At 30.9% G+C, this 20,318-nt stretch overlaps 1 long non-coding RNA gene across 1 annotated transcript; it reads left to right on the plus strand.

Annotated features, from left to right (window-relative positions):
- Positions 1-14,370: 14,370 nt before the first annotated feature.
- On the plus strand, positions 14,371-19,515 carry LOC145796786 (uncharacterized). The gene is made up of 3 exons (XR_014337298.1): positions 14,371-14,680; positions 14,883-15,178; positions 19,195-19,515. It is a non-coding gene; the product is annotated as an uncharacterized LOC145796786 (long non-coding RNA).
- The last annotated feature ends 803 nt before the right edge of the window (positions 19,516-20,318 follow it).

Consider the following 20,318-nt stretch of genomic DNA (forward strand, 5'->3'; position numbering starts at 1 on the left):
TTCACACTCATATAGGTGATTCTTATGAAAAGTATCCTGCCATACTCCACTAGGTTTACCTAGATATAAGAATCATTAAAAGTATTACTTAACCTAAATAGCTGCAGACATCACTTATTTCATCATAGAAATGGGTAGGAGGTGGACTCCACAGTGATCCTTCTGAGTCAATCACAACTCGATTGTCCCTTTGAACTTAGATCTTGGGATCTCCAGTCAACTAGGTTGAGTTGCCGTTGTGATAACTCTTACTTAATAGGCTTAAGTCCCATTCCCCGCGATGAATTCTCAACTAACTCTCTTGCTAACCCTTTGGTTAGTGGATCCGCTATGTTGCCTTTAGACTTAACATATTCTATAGAAATAATTCCATTAGAGAGTAGTTGTCTTACGGTGTTATGTCGACGACGAATGTGTCGTGACTTACCGTTATACATATGACTCTGTGCTCTACCTATTGCAGATTGACTATCACAATGTATGCATATAGCAGGCACCGGTTTTGGCCATATTGGAATATCTTCAAGGAAGTGGCGAAGCCATTCTGCTTCTTCCCCTGCTTTGTCTAAGGCTATAAATTCAGATTCCATAGTAGACCTAGCAATACAAGTCTGTTTGGAAGATTTCTAAGATACAGCCGCCCCACCAAGAGTAAAGACATACTCACTGGTGGACTTCGAGTCTCTAGTATCCGATATCCAATTTGCATCACAGTATCCTTCAAGTACTGCTGGATATCTAGTATAGTTAAGCCCAATGTTACGAGTAAATCGGAGATATCTTAGAACCCTTATCATTGCTTTCCAGTGTTCTACTCCCGGATTACTCGTATATCTACTTAATTTACTTACTGCATAAGCTATATCTGGGCGGGTGCAGTTCATCAAGTACATTAAGCTTCCAATAATTTGGGCATACTCTAATTGAGAAATACTTTCCTGTACATTTTTAGAAAGATACAAATTAACATCTACAGGACTTCTAGCAAGATGATCATCATCTTTGCTGAATTTGTCAAGTATTTTCTCAATGTAATGAGATTGTGACAAAGTATATCCTTCTGATGTTTTGGTAATTTTCATACCAAGAATTACATCAGCAATGCCCATGTCCTTCATGTCAAAATGTTTATTCAACATTTTCTTGGTAGTTTTAATCATATCATTATTACTACCTGTGATGAGCATATCATCTACATAAAGACATACAATGGCATAACCTTTGTCTGTGTTTTTAATATAAACACATTTGTCACACTCATTAATTTTAAATCCATTTGATATCATTGCCTTGTCAAATTTCTCATGCCATTGCTTTGGCGCTTGATTTAAACCATATAATGATTTAACCAATTTACACACTTTCTTTTCTTTTCTTGGAACAGAAAACCCTTCTGGTTGTTCTATGTAAATTTCTTCATTTAACTCACCATTTAAGAAAGCGGTTTTAACATCCATTTGATAAATTTCTAGATTGTATAGAGATGCAATGGCAATTAGCATTCTAATGGATGTTATTCTAGTAACTGGTGAGTATGTGTCAAAGTAATCTAGACCTTCTTTTTGTCTAAAACCTTTGACTACAAGTCTTGCCTTGTATTTGTCTATTGATCCATCCGCTTTCAATTTCTTTTTGAAAATCCACTTGTACCCAAGAGGTTTACAACCTGGTGGCAAGTCCACTAATTCCTAAGTGTGATTTTGCAAGATGGATTCAACTTCACTGTTGACAGCTTCTTTCCATAAAGGAGCTTCAGGACTGGACATAGCCTCTTTAAAAGTTAAAGGCTCATTTTCTAACAAAAATGTTAGAAAATCTGGACCAAAAGATTTTGAAGTTTTAGCACGTTTACTACGTCTAGGTTCTTCTTTCTCATTTTGATCTAACTCTTGTTCTTGATCATGTTCTTGATCCTGACTAGTAATAGCATCAAAAGATCTTTTATTAGTACTAGTCTCTTGTCCAATCTTCCTTGGAAATACATGTTCAAAGAATGATACATTCCTAGATTCAATAATAGTATTTACATGCATTTCGGAATGTTCAGATTTATGAATCAAAAACCGATATGCACTACTATTCTTGGCATAACCAATGAAAATGCAATCAATGGTCTTAGGACCTATCTTAGTCTTTTTAGGATTAGGAATAGCCACTTTAGCCAAACACCCCCACACTTTTAAGTATTTGTAGGATAGTACTCTTCCATGCCACAATTCATAAGGTGTTTGATTTATTTTCTTTCGGGGTACTTTATTTAAAATATAATTTGCAGAAAGTATTGCTTCCCCCCACAAGTTCTGAGGTAATCCAGAACTAATTAACATGGCATTCATCATTTCTTTTAAAGTCCTATTTTTCCTTTCAGCAATTCCATTTTGCTGAGGTGAGTAAGGAGCGGTGGTTTGATGAATTATTCCATATTCTTTACAAAACTCACCAAAAGGTGATTTATATTCACCACCTCTATCACTTCTAAGTTTCTTGATTTTCTTACCAAGTTGATTTTCAATTTCATTCTTATATTGAATGAAAGTTTTCAAAGCTTCATCCTTGGTTCGAATTAAATAAATATAACTATATCTAGTATAGTCATCTATAAAAGTGATTACATACTTTTTTCCACCTCTGGTTTGAATTGATTTAAAATCACAAATGTCACTATGAATTAATTCAAGTGGTTCCGTACTTCTTTCAATTGAATGAAAAGGAGTTTTAGATAATTTTGCCTCAACACAAATTTCACATTTATGATTTGAATCAATGTCAAATTTAGGTAAACATTCCATATTAATTAATCTACGCAAAGATCTATAATTAACATGTCCTAGTCTACCATGCCATAAATTTGAAGACTCAAGCAAGTAAGAAGAAGATGTAGTATTATTAATAACTGAGGGTACAACGGTCATTACATTTAACTTGAAAAGGCCATCAGACATGTAACCTTTTCCTACATACATCCCGTTTTTGGTAAGTACAAACTTGTCACTTTCAAAAACTAGCCTAAACCCATTCTTACTCAACAAAGATCCGGAAACTAAATTCTTGCGAATGTCCGGTACATGCAGCACATTGTTGAGAGTGAGTTCCTTTCCAGATGTCATCTTGAGTACAATCTTTCCTTGTCCTTCAACTTTGGAAGTTGAGGAGTTGCCCATAAACAGTTGTTCACCATTGTCCACTAGAGAATAAGATGTGAACATCTTTTTGTCGGCACAAATATGGCGAGTAGCACCAGTGTCCACCCACCATTCTTTAGGATTTCCGACAAGATTTGCCTCGGAAACAACTGCAGAAAGATTGATGTCATCGACACCATTGGAAATATTGTCCACTTCGGTCATATGGGCTTGAATAGGCTTCTTGCTTGTTCTTTTCTTACTTTTGCCTTTGCTACGGCAATCTTTGGCCCGATGTCCCTCTTTGTCACAGATGTAACATTTGCCATTAAACTAGTACTTTTTATTTTCCCCCCCTTTAGAGCCTTGTGATGAACTTTTTCCAAAAGACTTTCGTTTCTTGGATTTTGAAGCATGTTCTACCACATTTGCCTTAGACTTCATAGGAAGCTTACCAGCCCGCTTTTCAGAATTGCGGTTGTCCTCCTCAATCCTCAAACGCACAATTAACTCGTCCATAGAAATTTCTTTGCACTTGTGTTTGAGGTAGTTCTTGAATTCCTTCCAGCCTTTTGGTAATTTTTCAATTAAGGTTGCAACTTGAAAGGATTCACTGAAAGACATACCTTCTACGTGAATGTCATGCAGGATAAGTTGGAAATCTTGAGCTTGGCTGATCACAGTTTTTGAATCAACCATTACAAAATCTAAAAATCTGCCAACCACAAATTTCTTTGAGCCGGCATCTTCCGTTTTGTACTTTTTCTCCAACGATTCCCAAAGTTCCTTTGCTGTCTTGATTGGACTGTAGACGTTGTATAATGTGTTGTCAAGTCCGTTCAAGACATAATTCCGGCAAAGGAAATCGGCATGTTTCCAAGCATCAACCGCAGCAACCACTTGCCGATCGGTTTCATCCTCTTTCAGGATAGGAGCATCTTCACGGAGGAAACGAGCTAGGTTTAGAGTTGTAAGATAGAACAACATTTTCTGTTGCCATCTTTTAAAGTCAGTTTCTAAGAACTTCTCTGGCTTTTCACCGTGATTTACCGGTACTGTTACAACAGGAGAGGGGGTTGGCGTCATTGCAGCCACCACAGTAGTACTTGTTTGGACATTTGTTTCAGTAGCCATCAATTCTAATATATAAAACAAAATTATAATTAGAATTTACACTACACAGAAAATTAAACCAAATTCACAGAATTAAATTCTGTAAAAATAAAAGAAACAAGAATATAACTTTTATTTTTCAATTAATTTGAAAATAAAATAAAATTTTATTTAAACAAATTAATTCCACACAGAAAATTAAATTCTGTAAAATAAAAGAAATAAAAACTATAACTTTTATTTTTCAATTAATTTGGAAATAAAATAAAATTTTATTTAACCAAATTAATTCCACACAAGAAATTAAATTCTGTAAAATAAAAGAAATAAAAACTATAACTTTTATTTTTCAATTAATTTGGAAATAAAATAAAATTTTATTTAACCAAATTAATTCCACACAAGAAAATTAATTTCAGTAACACTTCAATAATTAAAATACTGAAACAAAATTTTAATTAATGAAAACTCAGAAAATAATTTCGAAAACCCAAAATTAATTTCTGAAAAAATTCCACAAAAATATATTCTGAATTGTTAATGACACCAGTATCGTACTACTAGTTGCTGTCAAAGAAAAGAAACAGTATATTACTACTATCTGTCAAATAGCATATAATCACTATTTATTTTTCCAACCAGAATATTATTTTGTAAATCCACAGAAAATAATTTTCTTCCGAAATTATTTATGAAGAATGAAAAAGGAAAACAAATGAAAAATTCTGTAAACAGAATAATTCGAATCTGTCTTAAGATTGTTGGAACAATCTTCTGTGTAAATAAAATAACTCGAAATAAATTCAAACAAAATAAATAAATAACATACCGGATTTATTTATCGAACTGAAATAAAATTAAGACCTAGTCGAGTGTGTGGCACTCTGTCCTTAAGACAGATTCGCCCCGCTACGGTGCTTACGGTTGAGCGGCGTCTATCTCCCAGGATACAATGATCTTCACAAATTGTAGTAGCACTCCAAACAATTTGTTCGACGAACTAAACTTGTGTTCTAACTCTCTGAATTTTATTCTAAATCTAATATGAAGAATAATGCATAAGTACAGAATTTAGGACAGAATTTTCAGACTGATATTTCATCATCCGAACTGCTGGAAAATGGTTGTATAAATAGCCAAAAAATTAGACCCGAACAAGTGAGGAAGCCGAACAGGTGCTAATTGAAAAAATTGAATCTGACCATTGCAGAACAAAAATTCAAACCGTTTGGACTAAACTTATTAAACCATTTAAATAGTTTAATAAAAACCAACCGTTTCAGTGGAAAAGTTTTATACCAACTGTTGGGAAATTTTATTATTAAACTATTTGGTAAATATATATATATATTTAAACAATTAGAATATATATATATATATATATATATTTATTTGAATAGTTTAATAAATAAAAGAAGAGGTACAAACTTTAGGAAACTACTTAGGAATCCAAAATTTGAATTTAGAATTAAATTTCCATAATTACAAACTTTAGGAAACCACTTAGGAACCCAAAACTTGAATTTAGAATTAAATTAAATTCCCACAATAATTTTTTATTGAAAAAATTCAAATGAATTTTATCTAATAAAAATTAATGTTAGACCCGAAAACGACGTCAACTCCCATTCACTCCTAAATGGTTTTGACGTTCCGTCTTCACCTCTTCGGACCCATCCCAAACAATGTTTGGGGCCCACTCAAAATTGGCCTCAAAGTTGGCCCAAAATAAGCCATATAAAAAACTAGGGCTGTTCAAAAATCCGTTCAAACCGGTAATCCGGACCGAACCAGACCGAATCGTACGGTTTGGTTCGGTTCTATTAAGAATTGGTTCGGTTTCGGATTAAGAAATATGAGAACCGTAAAAACGGTTCGGTTAATGGATTTTATGAAAAAACCGCGGTTCGAACCGAACCGAACCGAATTTTAAAAGATATATATATATAATATCAAGTTTTATTTTTATTAATTGGTTTTTTGTAATTTTAATGATATTAGGATGATATAGATATGTAATATTAAGTAATGCCTTAATATTATTAGTTTTTATCATGAGTTAAATGTAATTAGTTTGAGTAATTATTTTGCTAATATTAACAATTTGTTTTTGTAAATAGAAATTTTTGGAACCGTAAACCAAACCGAAACCGAACCGTTTTTTCGGTTTGGTTCTGGTCCGGTTTTACAAGTGTAACGGTCTGGTCTGGTTCTCAAAATCACAGAACCGTTAGGATTGGTTCGGTTCTTGGATTTTCTCAGAACCGAACCAATCCGGACCATGTACATCCCTATAAAAAACCATTTTTCCAACAGTAAAGTCCTTTTCATTGTAACTAAAGAGTTTTGAAGTAATTGTCTGACTAATTAGTTGGCATTTATTGACTTTTGTGAGGATTTATTGATCCTCACTGACATGTACAAATTACATTTCTAACTTTCGAAAGTCAAAAAAATCAACACAACCAAGATGGAGATGGGATGTTGATAAAAGGAGGGGATGCAGATGAGTTTTCAAAATCAAGTGCTAATAATTATGTGTCCAAATTAGGTAGGAAAATAGTTCTCCCCTTCTGCTTTCCACAATATTGTGGAAGTATAAAATGTTGGTGTTGTGAAACTACTGGTCGTTGTTTTTTCGGTGACTCACAATGTGAGTCCCGCTACCCACATCAGCTTCCTTCCATAGTTATTAATCCGAGTAATTAATCCATGATGATGCTAATTATGTTACTTTTTATCCTAATAATAATAATAATAATAATAAATATTTATTTATATATGTCCCATTTTAAGGTTGTGAAATACACATGCCTCTAACTAATTGGCACACATGTACTATCCAATACCATTTGTTTGTGAATCTTTAAAATCACATTTTCAATATTTATGACAATCATAAATAATCCGACCATATAAAAAGAATGTTAGTAACTCACAATTTAAGACTTAAAATTTATCTATAATAGCATGGCAAGAAAATTGAATTTTATAATAAATTTATGACCAAAAAAAAAAAAAAAAAAACAAAACAAAACAAACAAACAAACGGCATTCATGGACCAAAGGAAAGCAGTGATATAATGTTTTATATTTAAAATACCAAATAATTTGGAAGATAGTTCATGGACCGAAGGAAAGCAGAGCACTAAGCGTCCCAAGCGGGGTTCGATTTGGTGCTCTGTCAGATTGGGCTTTAGAAGAAAAAACATCTTAACCATTATGGTTAACTTGGAATTGTTATAAACCGACAACAATCACCAACACCACCCGTAATAAAATAAAAATTATTTCAAAATATATATACATATTTTTTGATTATTTTTATAAGAAAAATATTTGAGAGACCAAAGTTATTATTCTTCAAAATTATCTTTAATAGTGTGTTTAACAAGTGACAAGTTTTAATTTGTCAAACATTTCATCATGTGAGGTCTTACTTTCAATACTACATTATTAGGGGTCATTTAAAGGTGATAAATTAGGAAATGTATCATTGTTGATTTTCATAGACCATGTAAGGATGACAAAGCCTTCATTTGGGAAAAACTAATTTAGCCAAACTTTTTGACTTTTTAGCTCATTTAGTTTTTTTTTTTTTTAATTTAGATGCGATGATTGTGAGAGAAAAAATAAAATGATTATAATTTAGATGTGACATTTTGTCTTATTAACTAAATTAGTCTATTTTGTCTTTTTGTACTTGTTTAGCCACTTTAACTCTTCCTAAATAGGTCAAAATAGCTCGACTCATTGGGTTCTCAATTTTTTTCCACCCTAATGGGTTGGGTTTGGGATGGTTGAATAACATAGCATCCAGTTTTGGGAAATTTTTGAACAATTTAATTCAGTTTGTTTGGTTCTGGTTTTCAGGAATAATTTTTAGAAAATTTTACTTTTTTATTTTTCATATTTTAATGTTTTCAATGAATTGTTTTTTAACATTTTAAGTAATTTTTTTAATTTTTAGACACACCTAATATAAATACACTTAAAAAGTATAATATTTATGAAAAAATATTTTAAAAATACACTAAATATCAAAAAATACAAAAAAAAAACACCAAAATTCAGTACATTTTTTTGTATTTTGTATATTTATTAATTTTTTAAAATATATTTTCACAAATATTTTACTATTTACATACATTTAAGTAAGGTGCATCTAAAAAAGTAAAAAAATTACTTAAAATTTATAAAATATTCACTAAAAACAAAAAATATGAAAAACTAAAAACATGAAAAACAAAAAACACAATTTTCAAAAAACTGAATTCAGAAAATTGAAACCAAAAATACTGATTAGGTTCGAGTCAGAGCTGAATTGAATATTTTTTTACCCCTATCCTATCTGACCCCCCAATATAATAATAAATAAACAATAATTTTATATGTAATATGTGCATAATATATTGTTGAGATTTTATAATATATATATATATATATATTATAAAATGTATTGTTGAATTTCTATTATGTTGTGGGTGTTTGGAAAGTGAGTTTTTATATAGGTTTTTTTAGTTGTAGGATTTTATTGGAGAAATTTTTTTTGGTGTTTGGGAAGATAGTTAGGTTTTTTTGTGATTAGATGTGATGTTTGTGAGAGAAAAAGTGAAATAATTATGGGATTGGATGTGATATTTTATTTGAATTTGTTTTTTTTATTTTACAAAAAGTTTGTCTTTTAATAAAAAAATAAAAATAAAAAACCCAAGACACAAACTTCTCAAACACCACCAACTAGCATTACATCCATACTATGCACCGCATCACACCTATAATTAAAAAATAATATTAATATTAAATAGTAATTAAAAAAATTTTAAAATGTAGGGATAAAAGAGATTTAAAATCAAATAAATTTGAATTATTTTCATAATATTTACAATTATTATTATTTTAGTCTTATCATCAATGGTATATTCTACCTCTTAAAAACAAAAATGTGTTATAATATAAATAGTAAAACATAAAGGAAAAAAAATAGAATAAATTATAAAAATTTTACTTACGGTAAAATATAATAAATTATGTCATTAAATTTTGTAATTGTAACTTATTTTATATTCATCCAATAATTTGGCAAATCAAATGTGTCAATTAACTTTTATTCTTTATCTTCTCCGTGAAACTTAATAAAAATAGTTAACATTAAAATTAATTTATAGAATAAAATAACAAAGAAAACAAAGGGAATAGTTCTTTAATTCTTACCTTGTTAAGCATAACTACAACGTACAAGATCTCTCCTCAAATGAATCAATTATAATTGAGTCAACCATTAAAAATAAAAGTAACAGCTCAAATTTGAGCTAGGCTAATCTAGCACTTAGCCAACCCCAAAACCATTCTCCACCATTAAAACCAATATTTTCTTAATACATATTTAGTTTTCATATTATAACAAATTAATATCTCTTCAACTATTTAGTCTATACCCACTAAAATAATTTTTCTTAGTGTATACCCACAAAAACAATTCTCATTATTTAAATTATATGTCACTTTTAAAATTAATCTATTAAATAAATAAATAAAACATATTTGCATATCAAATAATGTAAATGAGTTAGCCCACATTAGGTGATGAAGTCTATTGAAGAAACTCTAGTCAAGGGTTATTTTTTTATTTTTTGACCAAATTATTTAGATTCCATAGTTTATTCAAGGGCAAATTAAAAACACTCCCCTCGAGGTTTGGTGAAGATATAGATTCTCCCCTGAGGTTTGAGAAATTACATCCCGTCCCCTGAGGTTTATATTTTCATAACAAATTGCCCCCTGAGGTTTTTATTTTCATACAGATTCCCCCCCTAATTTTTCCTAATTTGTTATGAAAATTTGACCCTCAGGGAGCAATTTGTAATTTCTCAAACCTCAGAGAGGAATCTGTATTTTTACCATATCTCGAGGGGAGTGTTTGTAATTTGCCCTTTATTCAACTATGGATAACATTAGATGATGGAATTTATTATGATTTACCTTAAGGAAAGTTTTCACACTTAATATGTCGATTTTTAAAATGAGTAATATTATGTGACCATATTTTGATATCAAATTTTGGTACCATGTATTGTAGTGCCTCACATCTTTGATGTGAGTCACATGACACATGTAATTATTATCTTTATAACGTTACATCAGATACTACCAAATAGGATCACCATAACTTTACTAAATTTCATATTTTAAATTTAAATTTTTCAAATTTTCAAATTTCAAATAACATGTGGCTTATAAAATCTTGTTTTGGATTTTTCATTTAAAAGATCTAAAATTAGATATATAGCTTGATGTGCAAATAGTTTTATGCCAAATATATTTCTTCGCTTTTAAAATTATATATATATATATATATATATAAACTTCGTAAGATTTAAAAATAAATAAATAAATAAATTTAGAATTTGAACAAAAAAAAAATAAAAATAGAACTCTGTATAATAAAATTTAAAATTAATATTGATAGGTCATGATTAATATGTCATGGATTTATGTTTACTATTATACTATAATAAACAAACTAAATTTGGTGAAATAGTGTTCTATTGTTATTATAATTTAAAATTTTGATTTATTTTTCATATCAATATCATAAAAGAACCATACATTTAACAATTTGAAAGATGATTATTATGAAATTTGAAATATATTACCATAATAATTATAATTCAAGTGAAATAACCAATGAATTTATGACACATGTATTTTTTTATTTTATTATTTAAAAAAATATTTTAAAAAATTGGATTAGAAGTTTTAAATTTATTGATCCAATAATATTTTTATATAATAGAATCGATAGAAGTACAGATATAGATATAGATTTCATACCATAATTATTGAAACTAAAAATAATAATTACATCATTGCATGTTTTAAAATCACAAAATTTAAGGAAATAAGGCTAATATATTATTGGCAATGATTAAGAAGATTTAAAAATTAACCAATAATATTTTTATATAATATTATAGATAGAAGTATAGATATAGATATATATCTTTCATACTAAAACCATTAAACTAAAAATAGTAATTACATTATTGCAGGTTTTGAAATGACAAAATTTAAGAAAATAATACTAATATATTATTGGCAATGATTAAGAGGATTTAAAAATTAACTTAATTTATGTAAATTATATTTTAGAATAATTACAAAATGTGTATTTTAAGTGTTAAAAAATTTTAAAAATATGAGAAAATTATATTGAGATTTTTAACCTCAAAGATGCCTCCAAGTTTTTTTCTTATATTATATAATATGATATAATTTTAATATCTATACTATATAGAATATATTTTTAATTTTAAATATCATTTTTAAATTTTAATTATTAAGTTTTAATATTATTATTAAATTTATTATTGTGTTATAGATCAAGATGGTGTTTGGGAGCAAAAATGGGGGTGAGGTAAGGAGACCCCGATCATATCCTATCTGTTGCCATCAATGTGCTTCATGATATATAGAAATAAATAATAATAATAATAATAATAATAATAATAATAATAATAATAATAATAATAATAATAATAATAATAATAATAATGGTAATAAAAATATCTTAATTTGAAATAGATACATGGAATTGGTCCCATTTGAGAATGGCAAGCATCTTATTCAAGAATTAAAAATAATTCTTAAATTAAAAATAAAAGGTAAGTTGTGTATAGGTAATGAAATGCATGAAATTTTGAATTGTTGGTAACAATTAAAGAAGGATTTGTATTTTAGGCATAAATGACATTAATTACCATAATGTCTTAAATTTCTAAACAAAAATACTAGAGATTTTAAATAAATTATTAAATTTTTTACTAAATTCTCGTAAGGCACCTATGTGGATTTCATATGGCATGGGTCTAATAGCGATGTAAGTATTGTCTAAAATATTTTATAATTTATTGGATAAATTACATTTTGTGCTTTTTATGTTTGGCCATTTTCTCACTTTGACCTTTAAAGTTTTTTTTTTTTTTTCTCACTTTGACCCTTCATGTTTTAAGTTTTTCCCAATTTATTCCTAAAATTAATTTTTGTTCAAAATATTAAACATAAAATGACACATTAATAGTCACGCGATATAAAAATATTTTATTATACATAATTCACATTTTTAACATAAACTTAAACTCTAATATAATATAATATATTTTTTTATGTTACGTAACAGTTATTATGACATTTTTTTTGTCTAATTTTGAACAAAAATTAGTTTTAGGAGTAAAGTAAAAAAAAAAACATTAAAGACCATAATGGGAAAGTGATAAAACATGAATCGACAAAGTGTAATTTACCCTAATTAATTTTGCATCTCTAACCTTGCTAATTTTTAAATTCAAAATTATTGTCATCTTTTCTTAATCAAAAATGCTAGAGACCTAAAAATTTAATCAAAAATTCTACCAAATGTCTCACATGGATGTGGGACCCATATGTGGGTCCCACACCCATGCGTGACATTTGGTAAAATTTTTGGTAGAATTTTTAGAATCTCTAGCAGTATTACTCTTTCTTCATAGGTAACTAGAATTAATTGATATTGATTATAGCAATGGCTATATATTTCATAAAATTAAAAGAGCATTGCTATTCTGATCTGAAAGTTAGACCCATTTTTTTAAACCCAATGATATGTTAAGAAAATAGTTGGTTGATAATTCAATATTTTTTAATTATTAATTAATCATCTTATTAGCATATCATTGAGTCTAGAATGTAGATTTAAAAAGTAGAATTTTATATCATTTTTCAAATTAAAATTGTAATGGTTACAGAGAGGCACAGACAAAATTAAGATTTTTAACTTCGGCCTATAAAAGCCTTTTGTGTTCCAATCGAAAGTATTATTCAAAATTCTCTCAATAACAACTACTCACATGGGTCAATTTGTTTTCTTTTGCTTTTTCTTCCTTACCATCCTGGTCAGTCATGAATGTAAGAATTAAAGAATGTATGCATTTTTTTTTTCCCAGTTATCAACCAAAATTTTTTTATAACTATTGGTGTAATTATCTACTAGTTCTTTAACATGCACAAAATTCATTTATAAAACTTGACACAATTCTTTCACATAAGCCTCATCTGCATGCGAGAGAGTTGTCTCGAATTTTGTGTACTTCAAATTTTCATTTATTTATTATATAATTTTCTTATTTTGTATGTACAGGCCATAATATTGGCATCATCAAAAGCAAAGACGGAGGGTAATGCGATTACAAAGATGAGAGACCATATAGGCAAGAACACAAAACTTGTTAATTTTATGCTTATTAACCCTTTTTCGTGAAACTAAATATATTTTAAAAAATATTATGGCCACAGAGCATTGTGGTGATGAATCATCTCTTCCAAGAACCTTACTAATGTACATGCATTGATCAATACAAAACATAACAATAGGAGAGGAATCAATTCCTTGATTTTTTTTTTTTTTTTTTTTCAAAATATATATCATTTACGTGATTTTGTTCGAGAGGTGACATGGATAAACCCATAAAGATTATAGCCCACCATTCAGGACCCAATACATAACTCAAATGCTAAAGCCCAGCACTGCTGAAGTCCCATGTAGCAATAAGAACCAATGACACCAAGACACATGGCGAGAGAAGGGCAAGCCACATCAGCAGACAAAGATCTGCAAAGTTATTGACACGACACATCACCATTAATGAAGCCCTTTACAGCATTTATTGCGATGACCCCTCTCTGTCGGAACAGAACGCCTTCACCATGAACAAGGTAAGCTAGAGCATAGACTTTCGGCCAAGGTGACAGGTCGGAAGGGACAACGAAATGATTACCAGATGATATAAGCAAAGGTCGAAGACAAAAAGAAGGTTAAGCTTCCTATCTCTAATCCATCACTATACTCCACTTCTCTTTCTAACTTGCTCGTCAGAGGGTTCGTTGGGAGACTCCCCGTTTCCTGTTGAACTCGTATGCAGGTCTTTCGGTGGGCTTGGTCATTCGGATGTGGGATTGAGGAGTGTGGATCAGTCCGACCCGTTCCGCCTGGAACGAACTGTAATCGAGTTTTACCAGCATTTTTTATTGCAGCAGCCCGAAAAATGCTGCTAGAAATGGACTATCATGACGGTTGTTGGCCGCTGCTAAAAAATCAAGTTTTAGTCACAGTTTTTCCTTAAAGCGTTGCTATATATTTTTTTATGGTGACGGTTTGTACTCACCCGCTACAATTAGCCAAGCAAAAATAAAGGGGCGCCAAAAAAAAATCTCATTTCGCACTCAAATTTGATTTTTTCTTTTTCTTTTTTTTGGGTGAATAACATATCAGAATCAGTCCCCAACAAAACCGTTCAACTCCTTAAAGCCTAGATTGTGTGCCCTAGTCTCAACACTTCATCATTGAGCCTTTGTTCTTCCTCTACCGGTGTATCGACGACGTCACGCTACAGCACCACTGTGATTTAAAGGTTAGTCTGCTCTCTCTGTTTCTCTTTCTTTACCCCTCTCTTTCTTCTGGTCTATCAGTTTCTCTCTCTACCCCTCTTTGCTTTCTACTAGTCTCTGTTTCCTTCCCCTCTTTTCCTATGTTTTTGTTTTTGAATAAAAGAATGTACATTTTGTACGCATGCCAATCTCATTAGTTTGACTTGATCTGTTATGTACAAATAGGCTACAAATGATAAAACTGTTTCCCAATTGGGCTAAAACCATCAAATCCGAAACCATCATCACCGTAGGATAGGAGGGTTTGATGTTTCGTGCGGCAAATGAGATCAGCTTGCGCCGGCGGATCCTCTTCTTCGGCGGTCGCACGTTCGAGTTAGAGGAGTCGTCGGTGGATTCCATAAGCCATCGAAGTTTGTCGATTGTGGAGAGAGGCCAGGGGCTCCGACGGGCTGTTGTTTTAGTTGGGTTTGAAATATGTTGGCTTGTGATGAAACCAAGGATGGCATCGCAAGAACCAGGTGATCTAAGGTTTCTAGCCTCTATTTCATCTATTTGTTTTGAGATTGGCCTATTTGTTTCATTGTTTCTCTCTCTGTTGCACATAACAGATCAAGTCAAACTTAGCTTTTGATTTGTTTTGCATTTTGTTGTGTTTGAGTAGGGCTAGAGGTGGGTCATCTCTATCTATTATGTATGTATGTTAGGTATTTGATAAAATGTCACAATGGAGTAATAGTGCCTACCTTTTTCTTTATTGGTTTGTTATGTTTTTATTTATTTATTTATTTTATTTTTTTGTTAAGAAAATTGTTGTCCATGAATTTAATGCATATCTTGTAATGTTTTGTTGGCTTAATAATGTCATTAGAGGAAATTCAACAATTATGTACACCATTTTTTTTTTGAATCTAAAGACATAATTAAAGAATATTTATTATCAACATAAAAACTTTGAAACATTCCACCTTTTTAACTAGTTTAGCAACTATGAAACAAATGCCCAAATACATATCTTCATATCATTGAAACCAATCTCAAATCACCAACAACCAAACCATCAATATCATAGGGACAAATCCAAAAAATAGTATATTATACTGGAGATTATAATGGGCTGTGGGCTCCTATATTCAATTGCCTCTCTTGTATACCAAGCCACAGGCACACTTTTTGTTGCTCCTATTTTTTTTTTTCTTTTCCATTTCTATTTATTTATTATTATAAACCCCTCAAATGTATGCTCACATAACCACATCAATACAATCCCACAAAACATGTAGAAAAACAAATAGCAAAGCATGTAGTTTTTGCTTTAAAGTTGTAAAGAACTCACAGTTTGTCATAGTTTTCTTCTCTAGCAAATATTTGTTTTCATATTAGTTGTAAAATAGGTTGCTTCCTTTGTTCTTTTAATTTATTTATGTTTAGTTTTATCTCATAAATTATAAGTAAAAGGTACACCAAACATTATTATATGTATTCTCAAAATAAATAAATAACTCCAAAATTGTACCAAACATAATCTAAATCTCTGAATATAGCGCAACTTTATAGAAAAATATTGTTCATCACGTGATTATATAATTCCTTTCTTGAACACTGTTTTGTGGTTGATCAAATCATGCACTTGGAGTTTGTTATATAGTAGCATGTATGTTGCCTCAGGTTTAATGCTTTTCAAGACTTAATTTGCAAAAACATACATGTGGCTTTTACATGATATCTCAATTTCTTATCTATTTATGTAACAATTCTTTAAAAGTTACCTTTTTTTGAAGTGATATTTAGTAAAAATTTAAGAGGGTAAAGTGGAATTTATCCTATAGCTAAAAAGGTAACAATAATAAAATAGTAGATGAAAGGAATCAAAGGTAATAATAAATTATACTATCCATAATTTTAAACTTTCTGTGATTTAAATTTGTATATGTAGATCGAAGAAGAAGGTTGATTCGACTAAGCCAAAAATATTATGGGTAGATCATCCTATGTAGAAAATCCTTGTAAATTGAATCTAGTAAGTTTTGCTAGAGACTTGCTCAATGTCAAAACAAGGGTTCCAATTTTCAGCCTTTGCTGCTAATAACTAGACAAACTGATACCCAATCCACCATTGTGTGAGTGAGTTGAATTTATACCCAATCCACCATTGTGTAAGTGGCTTTGTCTATAAACTTCATCAAACTAGATTATGTCTTGGGTAAGCTAGCTTTAGGAGGTAGTAAAGCATCTGCAGTTTGGACTGCTGCTCTTTTTAAAGGTGAGAAGTGTTGCAGTGGAATTTTTTGTGACTGCATTAGTTCCTGGAGCAGAGGAGAAACAGAGGCCTGCTTTTATTTTGTACACTGCTGTATTTGGGCAGACTTGATTTGGCTTGCGCCCATCTTTCATTGATATATTGTCGTTGCAATTGTAAGTTTATGATTCATCAATAAAGGTCCTTTTCTTTTGCTGATATAAAAATAAAAATAAAAATAAAAAGAATGCTCATTTAATTTGATTAATATGTTAGTTCTTGATTAATTACATCTATTGTTTGTCTAGTAGATATGGCAAAGAAACGATTTCCAACTTGCAGTATTGAGAATGAGTCACAACACAAGCGATCAAATGGCCCTTCACAACCTAGCCTAGCAAATAACTCTTCACAACTTAACTTGCTAAATAAAACTTCATAGCCTAGTCGATCGAATGGCTCATCATACTCTAGTTGGTCACATCTCTCACATGCTCCATCACAGGTTCCACATCCTCAACCTTAAGAATTAGAGGCTAACCCTCAGTTTGAAGATGACTTAGATAAGGACTAGTTAAGGGAAGAAGAAATGCAAAGTACCGGTATTATCAGATTTTTAGTTGAGATACAAACTATAAGTCCTCTTTTTTAATGTTATTTTCATGTTTCAAATCATTACAAATTTTAATATTAGCAGCGTATCAAACTCTAATGTGAGATCAAAAGAATAGACCATTGGATGTTGTTGTTGGTTGCTTGATTAGTGGCTGCTACTAATTAATGTTTGGACTTATTGGCTGATTCAAATACTTATTGTTGTTTTCTCTATTAATTAGGGGGGTTTACTAGGCTAGGGTATGTTTTTCTCTTGTTAATTAAAAGGGGTTTGAATGATGGTTGCAACCAAAATAACCACCAAACCACACCATCAACCCCTTTCTTGTCTTGACTTGCTGTTGATGCAGTCACACAACAACATCCAAAGCAATCTTCAAGCTACATCTTCAGCCCCTTCCCTGCAACTACTAAGTATCAAATGATGCCCACACACATGTTACTCTTTTATTTTATCACAATCTACTTGCTTAACATTGAATAGGCAGTCATTTCAAGCCCCCCAAATTGACCACAGCACTGCTAAGGTAACTAGTTTCCAAATTTTGAGAACCAACTTTTTGAATTTGGTGCCTACCCACCATTGAAGAAGCCCCTCTACTAAACCTAGCATTACCCAAACCATCCTCCAATACTTCAATATGTTAGCCCAAACTTTCCACACCATAGGGCAAAACAGCAGAACATGGGCCCCTCTGTCACTGATGATGAAGGTTCAGTGACTAATGCTTATTTGTTATATTCTATATTAGCTTTAGTATCTAACCAATAGATTGTCTGATTTATAATGAGTTGTGTTTGAAACATACAAGTATAAGTAGCATAGTATGATAACATTTATCTTGAAAGGAAGCTAGTGGAAATCAAACAAACTTTTATTATGTCATCCCAAGGAGTTGGACACAAATACATACATATATATACAAATGGAGGACAAACATGCATGCATGTGAAATTTTATATCTAAATTTTTGGGCTGTTTGTTGAATGAGAAATATGAGTCAATATTGAAAACTGATTAGTTGTTATTGTGGCATAATTATTTATTCAATTAGCAATTCTCTATGCATTTTTGGAAATCGAAATTGTTGGGTTACTTCAAAAAAACTGTTCTAAATTGTTTGTTGGGGGTTTGAATGTTGGTTATTTTATTGAAGAAACATGTTAGACATACTTTGAATAATTAAAAGAGATATAAGGGTGAATTGGATTAGAGAAGATGGTGTACACTCAAAAGAATTTCCTAGTTGTCCCCTTCATGGTTGTGGAATATAAAAATCCTGTGTTTATATCCCTTCTGTCTATCAATGATGTTGTAAGCTACTTTCTTTGGAGTTTCTAGCATTCTTAAGAACCACAAATGATAAACAATACCAAACATTATATTATCACTTATTTTTTGTCGCTCCATTTTCTTTGAACCAATTGGACTTGGGAATTTAGTTTTCAAATAGACATACTTTTTTATAGGCATACTCACATACATAATATTTATTGGTTAAAATTGTGAGATTCAATAGGGTTTATTAAAAGTTTGGAGAACTTGATGAGTGTCAAGTGATAAGAGATATGGAGTAATGCTCCAAAACCACCAAATAATCACTCGTCTATGTTGTATTATGTGATTTATAGATTTTCAAATTGAAAATGATACTTATGCTCATTTAATCATTTTTGTTGCAGGAAACAGGACAATATGAAAGCATCAACATCAAAGTCGTTTTTATTGCAGAACCTAGGACAATATGAAAGCATCAAAATGGATGTCGTTTCTTGATTTGAACATGTTTCATGGAGGTCTTTATAAAATGGCGTTATGAGTAATACTTTTGAGTACTATTCTCATGTGACAAGTTTATATGTACCTTTTGGATTATGGTGTAACTATTAGTTTGCTAGAAACATTTGATTTATTTTGATATGACAAGCTTATGTAATGAACCTTTTAATTTAGGTGTTTTGGATATTTTGAGATTATGAAAATGCACTCTTTTATCTTTTACATTTATTGACTACGGAGCCATTAGAATAACATAGTGCTTTTATATATATAATGGTGATTATGTAAGCAGAGATAAACCATTAAAAATTTGAAACTATATATTATTGGTAATTGAATAGTAAAACGTAGCTTATAATCGCAGTTAATAACCATCGCTACAAATAAAATTCAAAAAAAAATAAATGGTTATAGCGACGGTGTAAAACTGATGGAATAGAGTTAAAATGTAATAGCAGTTGACAAAATGTCGCAAAAGCACAGGTTGTAGCAGTAGTCAGACCGTCGCTATAAAGGTATCAAGCAATGGGTAAAATTTGAGATATAGCGACGTTTATAACCATCGTTACACTAACCGTCGCAAGAGAAATATTTATACCAGCGCTTGATAAAAGTGTCACAATAAACCTATGCTGACGGCTCTATAGCAGCGCCTTGGCCGTCGCTATTCAAACCGTAGGTAAAAGTGTGCAAGGTTTTAGTGACGGTTTTTGTTACTTTTAGCGACAGTTTTGGCCGCTACTACATGACAATTTTTTTGTAGATCAGTTGGCGCCGTCTGTGGGAACTCTCTTACTTCGCGCGCCAGTTGTGCTCATTGTCGCCAGAGGCCCTTTCCCAATAACCCCTTCCTACCACCTACAAAGGTGAATGGTCACAACTAGCTCCATGGCTTCCCACCCCAATGTTCCTGACCACCAAGCCGACCCTCCCAATCCAAACAACCCACCACAGTATTTCACCGAGCTCACCAACAGCATTAACCGCCTGACCGAGCGAAACCAAGCCCTGATTAATGCTCTACTCC

This window comes from Camellia sinensis, chromosome 8, assembly GCF_055761805.1.
Source record: "Camellia sinensis isolate YWXY chromosome 8, ASM5576180v1, whole genome shotgun sequence".
Lineage (NCBI taxonomy): Eukaryota > Viridiplantae > Streptophyta > Magnoliopsida > Ericales > Theaceae > Camellia > Camellia sinensis.